Source organism: Camelus bactrianus, chromosome 33, assembly GCF_048773025.1.
Source record: "Camelus bactrianus isolate YW-2024 breed Bactrian camel chromosome 33, ASM4877302v1, whole genome shotgun sequence".
NCBI lineage: Eukaryota > Metazoa > Chordata > Mammalia > Artiodactyla > Camelidae > Camelus > Camelus bactrianus.
This window is the reverse complement of record NC_133571.1, coordinates 13,909,448-13,918,225: the sequence shown is the minus strand read 5'-3', so window position 1 is coordinate 13,918,225 and position 8,778 is coordinate 13,909,448.

Genomic DNA, 8,778 nt, shown 5'->3' with positions numbered 1-8,778 from the left:
GATTCAGTTTTATATATACATATATGTGTCTTTTCACATTCTTTTTCATTATTGGCTATTACCAGGTATTGAATGTAGTTCCCTGTGCTGTACTGTAGGACTCCAACAAGACTGCTTTTAGACCAGACCTGCCAAGATGTTCCAAGACATACCAAACACAGCTGCCAAACAGGGAAGGCGTCCCTAGAAAAGTGGTTCTCAAACGTCATGGCTCAGAATCACCTGGAGATCTTGTTAAAAAGATCACTGGGCCCTCCCTCAGAGTTTCTGATTCCAGAGGTCTGGGGTGGGACATGAGAATTTTCACTCCTAACAAGTGACCAGGTGATACTGATGTTGCTGGCTTGGGAACCACACTTTGAGAACCACTGTTCCAGGCTACAGAGGATGCGTACACTGAGATGGTTTGCCCTGACACAGCCAGTGTCTCAAGCTGGAGTTCCCAATCTGCCGCAGCACTGCTCCCAGCCTCTCCACACAAATATTGTCATAGCTGAGGCCTCTAGAACAGCTGATAGCACCATGGCCTACATCTAGTTTCCCCCAGAACACCGGCTTCCCTGGGGCCCAAGCTGCAGTGCTGAAATTTAGATCATGCCTCCCCAGAATCCGGCTGGCCCCCATCTCTGGCCCTTCTCTTGTCCGTCTTGACCTCTACTCTAATTGGTGGAGCTTAAGCTCTGCTGGTTAACCTTCAGCACGCCATGGGAGTAACCTAGTCACTTTGACTGTGGCCCATGGTAAGAGATATGTCTTATATCACAACCTAGTTGGCATATGTACACACATACACTTTTCCCAAATAATACTTAGTCTTTACTTATTCTTAGAATGCGGGATGGACTTGTATTTTCCACCCTTCCTTCCTTCCTCCCTCCCTCCCTCCCTCTGGGTCTCTGTCCCTGTCTCTCTCTTTGTTTCTTTTTTTCTTCAGTGGAACTCACGCCACCAAATTGCTTTCGCGAATCCACAAATAAGTCCAATCCCTGGGTGTATAAATTGCAAATAAAACGTCTCTGAGCCTTAGCTTCCTAATCTTGTAAAGTGCCTGCATTGCTATTTGCATTCGGGCTACTGTTTGTCTTGAATAATATCATGTACGTAAAAGTCTTTTTTTCAAATAGAAATCCTCCATAGGTACAAAGTGCTATTAAACACACACACTCACACACACACACACACACACTCACACACACACACACACTCACACACACACATACTCACACACACACTCACACTCACACACACACTCACACACACACTCACACACACACTCACACACACACACACACACACACACACTTTTTAAATGGGCTTGGAAAGGAAGGGAGTTTGGGCAGGACTTTGAGGGAAGGGAACAGGGAATGCCTGAGCCCCAGCAGAGGTCTGCAGATGGTACAAGCATATCTTAGGGAGAGGATGGTGGGCAGTTTGAACTGGAGCAGAGGAAGATGGGGGAGAAGGACAAGACGCCAGGAAGGAGGGTGCTGAGAGGCAGAGAGAGCATGTCTGGACATTTGGATCACAGATGGGGCAACTAGGAAACACGGCAGATTCTTCAGCAACAGAATTTCACAATGAAGATAGAATTTAAGGAGGTTTGTTCACATCAACTTCCAAAAACCACTTATTAATTGCCTACCATGTGCCAGGGTGCAGCAGTGAAGAAGACAGACTAGCCTCGTAGATATCTCTAGTGAAAACAACTTGTTAATTTGTTCTTTTAACTTCCATTACATTCCAGGCACTGAACCAGGTGCTGGGAAAATAATAAAAAACAACCCTAACGTGACTCCTGCCCCATCACAGCTTACGCTCTGGAGAGGAGGTAGGCATTAAACAAATAAACTATTTGCTTAGTAATACTGATAACATAAAAATTGGTAAGTGCTGTGAAGAAAATGAGCGGGGTGCCCAGAAAGAGAATAATAACGTGAACTCAATCTTTGCAAACTAATCACCACAGTCGTAATACTCCCGGGGTAATTTACAGTCTATGAAGTCCGTTCACATTCTTTGTCTCAGAAGGACCTCGTCTCAAGCCTGTGGAGAGAGCCAGCCAGGAGTTCTTCACCTCTTGCATTTGTGAGGAAAGCAAGGCTCAGCCAATCTCATGAGTTGCATGAGTCTGTCCAATAGGAAAGGAAGCCCAGTCAGTTTTTTGAGTCCAGACCCAGGGCTCTGACCTCCAGGGAGCAAGAGATGAACTGGTCCCTGCGGGGCAGTTAGCCTGCTTGTTCAGGAGGAGATGTAAAGTCAAGTGGCAAAAAGTGTATATCCCCCATGTCCACGTCCTCAGAGCCTCTATGTCAGCTAAAACGAGGAACCGTGGTCAGTGAGGGGTAGGTTAGGGGCCTGGCCTTGGATGCCTCAGAGTGGGGCGGGCAGGACAGAGCAACTTTGAAAGGCAAAGGCAGGAAACAGCGAAGCAGGACTGTGAGCTGGCTTTGTCAAAGGCATCCGCACCGCACCGTCTTCATCTCCGTCTCTGTCTCCGGCAGTGAAAGTGAACCGGGCCGAGGCGGAGGTGATGGGACAGCGAAACTCACCACCCCATTCACCTCTGCGACCGGGGACAAGTGAGGCAGGCCCACCTGCCGTATCAGCACCTTGATCACGGAGCTCATCAGAGAGAGGTTTCCAAATGACTCGGCCCTGCTGCCCCAGGAAGGAAGCCTTCGGGGCTGCAGTGTGGGGGCTGCTGGGTGTGGGCCCGGCACTTGAAAGAGAGTAAATGATGACACAGCAGTGGAGGATGGGGCTGCTGACACTGTGGTTCCAGCTCTGGAGAGAAGGCTGGGAGAGGCCGAGACGGAGCGGCCACCTGGCCCTACCCCCTAGAGGGGGACATCAGAAAATCCCACAATGCTCCCTGTGACAAGGAGCAAGCACCAGACTCTCTAACTTCACGTTTTTTACCCCTGTCATTCGGCCCCCAAAATGTTCTATTCTTCAGGTAACAAACATTTGTAGAATGTCCACTGTCTGTTTCTGAACCTCCGTCCTCCCCTTCGGGGCATCACCGTCCAACCACACAAGACGTCTGCAGTTTTCCCTCTTCGTACTCTCTCCACCCCTTTCTGCCGCTGCCCTTTGCTAAAGGTACTTTCCAAATCTCAGCACCCCTTTCCCCACATGTCTGCTGGACCAAAATCTGAATATTCTCAAGGCCCATCTCCGTGCCCCTCCCCCACAGAGATTCTCTTAAATCAGAGTAATTTTTGCCTCCCTTGAACCTGAGCCAGCACTTTACCTACATTTCGTACTTTTTGCCTGGCATTGAGGTTATTTATGTACGGTACTCTCCTATCAGGCTTTGAAAGCCTTTGGTGACCAAGTCGTTTCTGATTCATTTCCCCCTCTCCCCTAGCAGGTGTTCCCTAAGTGTCTTTGACTGGCTGACTCACTGAATGAATGAATAAGAGGGAATGAGGGTGAGGCCAGAGGGTGAAGGGGGATGTCTGGGTAGGGCCCAGGGGAGACTGAATTTCCCTGATGCTTTCTGTAGGCTGGGCCTGCCCTGCTTGTTCCCAGGCCACCAGCAAAGTCAGGAGAAAGAACACGGGTTTTGAATCTCAGCGTTCAGTAGCCTGTGACCTTGGGAAAAGTCTGTCTTCTTCTTCCTCCCGTGTAAGTGATACGACCCCTACCTCAAAAGACTATTGTGAGGATCCATATGTGGTCAACACGTGAAAACACCCAGCACCCAGTAAGTGCTCAGTAACGCTGTTGACCAGTTATCCAAGTGAGAGTGCTTTTGTGGCTGCTTCTTTTAGGTGGAGTGGGGGTGGGGTGGGCACGTGCCCTGCTCCTCTTTGTAGCAGAGCATCTGCGCACTTGTGAACCTGTCCCACTAGGTGATGATCTAGCACAGTGACGGGTGCACAGGGCGAGTCGGCAGTGCACAGAGGTTGGATGAATGATGGATGAACACACGCATGGTAACTGAATCAATAGCCTCTGGAGCCTAAAATCCTGCTTCTGGAAACGAAATGAACATAGGCTGTCACTGTCACTGTTGTTCTGCTTCAGGGAGAGGAATTCTTGCCCTCTGGGTGGTTGATCCTGGATCCTCCAGGGCCCCTGGCCAGACACTGATGGGAGGCTGTGGAGGCATAGGTGAGAGAGAGGCTCATCCTGTCCACGAGGGCAGTCACCCTTTGCTCGATGGGTGACCCAGAAACGAAACATGCTTTTTGTCCTCGTCAGGCCTGGGGTGGGCAGGAGAAAGCCACAAATCACCGAGCCCTGCAAACCAGCCCAGTGCCCGGAAAATGGACATTGGCCAAGGCCACATGGCTGTGGAACTTCCTGTTCTGGAGAGAGGCCCGGGAGGCTGAGCTCTGGCCAGCGGCAAAGAGAAAGCTCCTTCGGCTGGGCAGTGGGGAAAGAGAGTGTTTGGGGAGGTGCCTGGGGATAGGGTAGAAGGAGCCCCAAACTCGCCTTGACAACTTCCATGCATCCAATTTCTCCTGTGAGATGATCAGGGTTTGGAACACATCATGGAAGTTTCTCGGACCAGCGGCACAGAAGCCTCTGTAATCTGAGGCCAGTGCACCGTGACGCGGCATGTGTGGGTGCGCCCTTGAGAGAAAGCAACCTCGCTGCTGCCCAGAGCTCGCTGAGCTGCAGGAATTCACCATCCCACACTTGGGAGGCCACAGCCTCTCCCCAGTCCTTTTCCTCCTAGTGGACTAAGTCTATGCTGACCGTGCTTTCGGAGGGCTCATCCATTCTTTCCTCCCTGTGCTGGGGGCTTGTGGGGGGACGTTCACAACCCTGATGGAGGCAGGGAGAAGGGGGAGGGGGTTCTCACCCACCCACCCCAAAACTGGCTGAGGTCTGTTGCGGTATGTCACTTGGAGCCACATCCTCAGAGGCAGGGGCGCTCTCCAGGTCTCTCTCCAGCCTCAGCATGTGGGTGCCCCTGGAGCCTGGCAGGAGAAGGAAAGGGAGTTTTGTTGTTTTGTGGAGCCTCTTGTTACAGACTAGACCTTTTTGTTAAATACTTACTATTGTGTTATTTAATTTTTTTTTTTTTGGCAGGATAGAAGGGAGGTAATTAGATTTATTTATTTTTAGAGGAGGTATTGGGGATTGAACCCAGGACCTTGTGCATGCTAAGCATGCACTCTACCACTTGAGCTATACCCTCCCTAGACTAGACCTTTTTTTAAAGAGGCTTCTAGACTTTTTTAAAAAATAATCTAATAACATAATATAAGAACATGTTTTTTGTAAATGATCTATTTTGGGGGGAGTAATTAGGCAGGTTTGTTTGTTTGTTTATTTTAATGGAGGTACTGAGGATTGACTCTAGGACCTCATGCATGCTAAGCATGTGCTCTACCATTGAGCCATACCCTCCCCCCATAAATGATTTAAACATTATAGAAAAAGCCCTTTGATCAATACCAACAATGCACTTTCCCTTCTCCCCAGGGATAACCACAGCAGCAAGGTCAGTGGCCGTCTCTCCAGACCTGTTCCTGGCACCTTATAAAAGATAAGGTATTGCTTTGCCTCATTTTTCTGTAAAGGATGTCATACTCTTATTTCAGTAAGTCAAACTCTTCTTTTATTTTAGAGGCAACAGCACATGGAATTGGAAAACAGCAGGAAAAAGCCTTCATAATGTTACAGTGAGAACTAATGCAACTTTTGTCACCATCTTTTTTCCTATACACATCTTGCAAATTTGAAATCATAGTGTTTGCATGATTTTGTAGCATGACGTTTCATTTAGCATGATCTCATAAACATTATTTGAAGTTTTTAATATGAAATGTCAATGTTTAATATTGTTCTTTTTCTGACTCTGTCTCTAAAATGTTAAAAGAATAGTTAGAGCAAATAGATATTAACAAAATGTATTCAATAATTATTACCAGGAATGCACTCTACGCCAGGCTTTGCTCTAGGCTCCAGGAATATAGCAGTGAGCAAGATAGACAAAGATCCCTGTCCTCCAGTCTTTTCTTTTCCTTTTTTAATAATTTTTTTAGAAGGGGCAGGTAATTAGGTTATTGATTTATTTAATGGAGACACTGGGGATTGAACCCAGGACTTTGTGCATGCTAAGCATGCGCTCTGCCCCTATCTTCCAGCCTTCACAGAGCTTACTTTCTAAAGGGGAAAGACAGATAATAAGAAAAATAAATAAGAAAATTAGATAGTATATTAGATAAACAGTGTATGCAAAGGGTATATGTGCTATTAAAAAAGGTAAATCGGGGGAGGATATAGCTCAAGTGGCAGAGCACGTGCTTAGCATGCACGAGGTCCTGGGTTCAATCCCCGGTAACTCCTCTAAAAAATAAATAAGTAAACCTAATTACCTCCCCTCACAAAAAAAAAATTTAAAAAGGTAAAGCAGGAAATGAGGACAGGAGGACTGCAGCTATCAGGAAATACCTAACATTTAGAAGGATACTTTGAAGGAAAGATTTGAAGGATATAAAAGTGAGCCAGGAGGATAACTTGGGGTCAAAATGTTCCAGGCCTCCGCTAGCAAGCACAAAGATTCTAAGATGTGGGAACATGCAAGGAGGCCAGCCTGCTTGCAGCAGAGATGGTGGGACCAGATTGCATAAGGCCTCCTAGGCCCTGTGAGTACTTTGGCTTTTACTCTAAAATGGGGGGTCCTGGAGGATGGGAGGATGTCATAATATGACCTTTGTTAAAATAGGCTCACTCTGGATGCTGCATTAAGAACAGACTCAACAGGAATAAAAATGGGAGCAGGGAAACCAAGAAGCTATTTCATTGGTCCAGGTAAGAGGCGACGGTGACTTGAACCAGTGTGGTGACAATGAAGGTAGTGAGGAGTGATCAGATTCCTGGGATCTGATCCCTCTTTTGAAGAGAAGGCCAACATAATATGCTAATGGATGACTCTGAGGACGTTGGCCTGAGCAGCCAGAAGGATGGAGTTACCATTAACTGAGATAGAAAACCTTGCAAAGAGCAGGTTTAGGGAGGGAGAGGAAGAGTTCAGTTTGGGGCATGGGAGGCTTAAGAGAGCTATTGGATGTCCAAGAGGAGCTGTCCGTCAGGCAGCTGGGTATTCAAATGCAGAGATCCAAGGAGAGGAAGGAGCTCAAGATATAAATTTGGAAAGAGCCAGATGGTATCTGAAGCTAAGGAAGTGAGCGTAGGCAGAGACGAGATGAAGGATAGGGCACACCCCCAGGGTCAGAGGTTAGGGAAATGCAGTCATTCATTTAATCCCCCCAACAACCCTCTGAGGAAATTACTATTATTGTCTTCATTTTACAAGTGATAAAATTCAGGCATAAAGAGGTTAAACCACTTGCCAAAAGTCATGTGGCCAATAAGCAACAGAACTGGGATTTGAACCAGCCAGTCTGGTTCCAAGTACCATGCACTCAACCTCTAGGTTATATGGATGGGTTCTGGTCATGATCACAATTTACAGGTGGGGAAACTGAGTCTTAGGCTAAGCAATTTGCTAACACTGGTGGCAGAGCTGGGATAGGAGCTCTCTCACTGACTCTCTGCTTTGGGAGATCTCTGCTTTTCTAATCACTCTGCCTTATGACCTGCACAACCTTTTTGAAAGATGGGGAGAAAGCCTTCTGCATTTCTCAAATTACAGCTCTTCAACAACTGCCTTTCCTACTCACACACTTTTCTGACTTGTCACTGTGCTTGGAAGAATGAAATGCCAGGTCTAGCTGCCAAGGCAGCTCAGCCCCTGCTCCCCTTCCCCTCCCCCCTCTCCTGATCGAGAAGCCCAAGACAGACTTGGTTCCTGACTTCCCAAAGCTCAGTCTTTAGGTAATCCTGTGGAATGGTTCTGTGTGGCCATCAGCAAGTTGCTTCCCTTCCGAGACTCAGTTTCCTCTTCAGTAAAACAAGGGGACTGGGTCAGAACAGTGGTTCCCGAAGCTGGCTGTGTAACTGACTCACCCACCTGGGGATTATTTAGAGCTTGTGGTGCTCACAACAGATCTGTTGAATCAGACTCTTCAGGGTTGAGGTCCAGGCATGTATATGGTGGTTCTCATACACCCCTGGTTAGGATGCCCTGGGTGAGATGATCTGGAAGGTCTCTCCTCGGTTCCATGTGCTAGGATCTGGGGCCTCCCTCATCTTGGACTATACTTTTCTGATGTCTCTCTCAGGGCCCAGAGCAAGGTGGAACTCTGAGTGGACAGCAGGGAACTTGAGTTCTCATTCCAGCCAAGCCCGTAACTCATCTCAAACAGGCTGCTTCCCCTCTCTGGACCTCCGTTTCCCCATCTGCAAGAAGAGTTTATTGGGGAGAGTTGCTCCAGATTCACTCACCCAGAGAGTATTTATTGAGCACCTACTTGACTCTCTGCCAAGCTCTACGATTTGCTGGGTCTGAGTCTAAATCACACAGGAGGGTGATATAAGGATGAGGGTGGGAGGAGGGGCTGCTGCCAGGCAACTGGTCCCAGTTGCCTAGACTTCCAGGCGTGGATGCCATAGGTCCTTTTTTAGCACAAGTGTGTTGATCGCCTCTCCTCAAACCCTCTTCCTGGCCCTGGCAGCTCCAACTGGTTTCCACAGCAACAACAAGCCTGCTGGGTTCAGGAAGGGAATGGTATGCAAAACTAGTCAAATAGAAATCACTAGCTTTTCTAGATAATCACAGTAACCAGTTCTAAAATATTAGACTAAACGATCCCACTCAAAATAGCACAACTACAACCTTACTGAGTAAAATGTGGTCCCTGGCACCACAGCCACATCACCTGAGAGCTTGCTAGAAATGCAGAATCCTTGGCT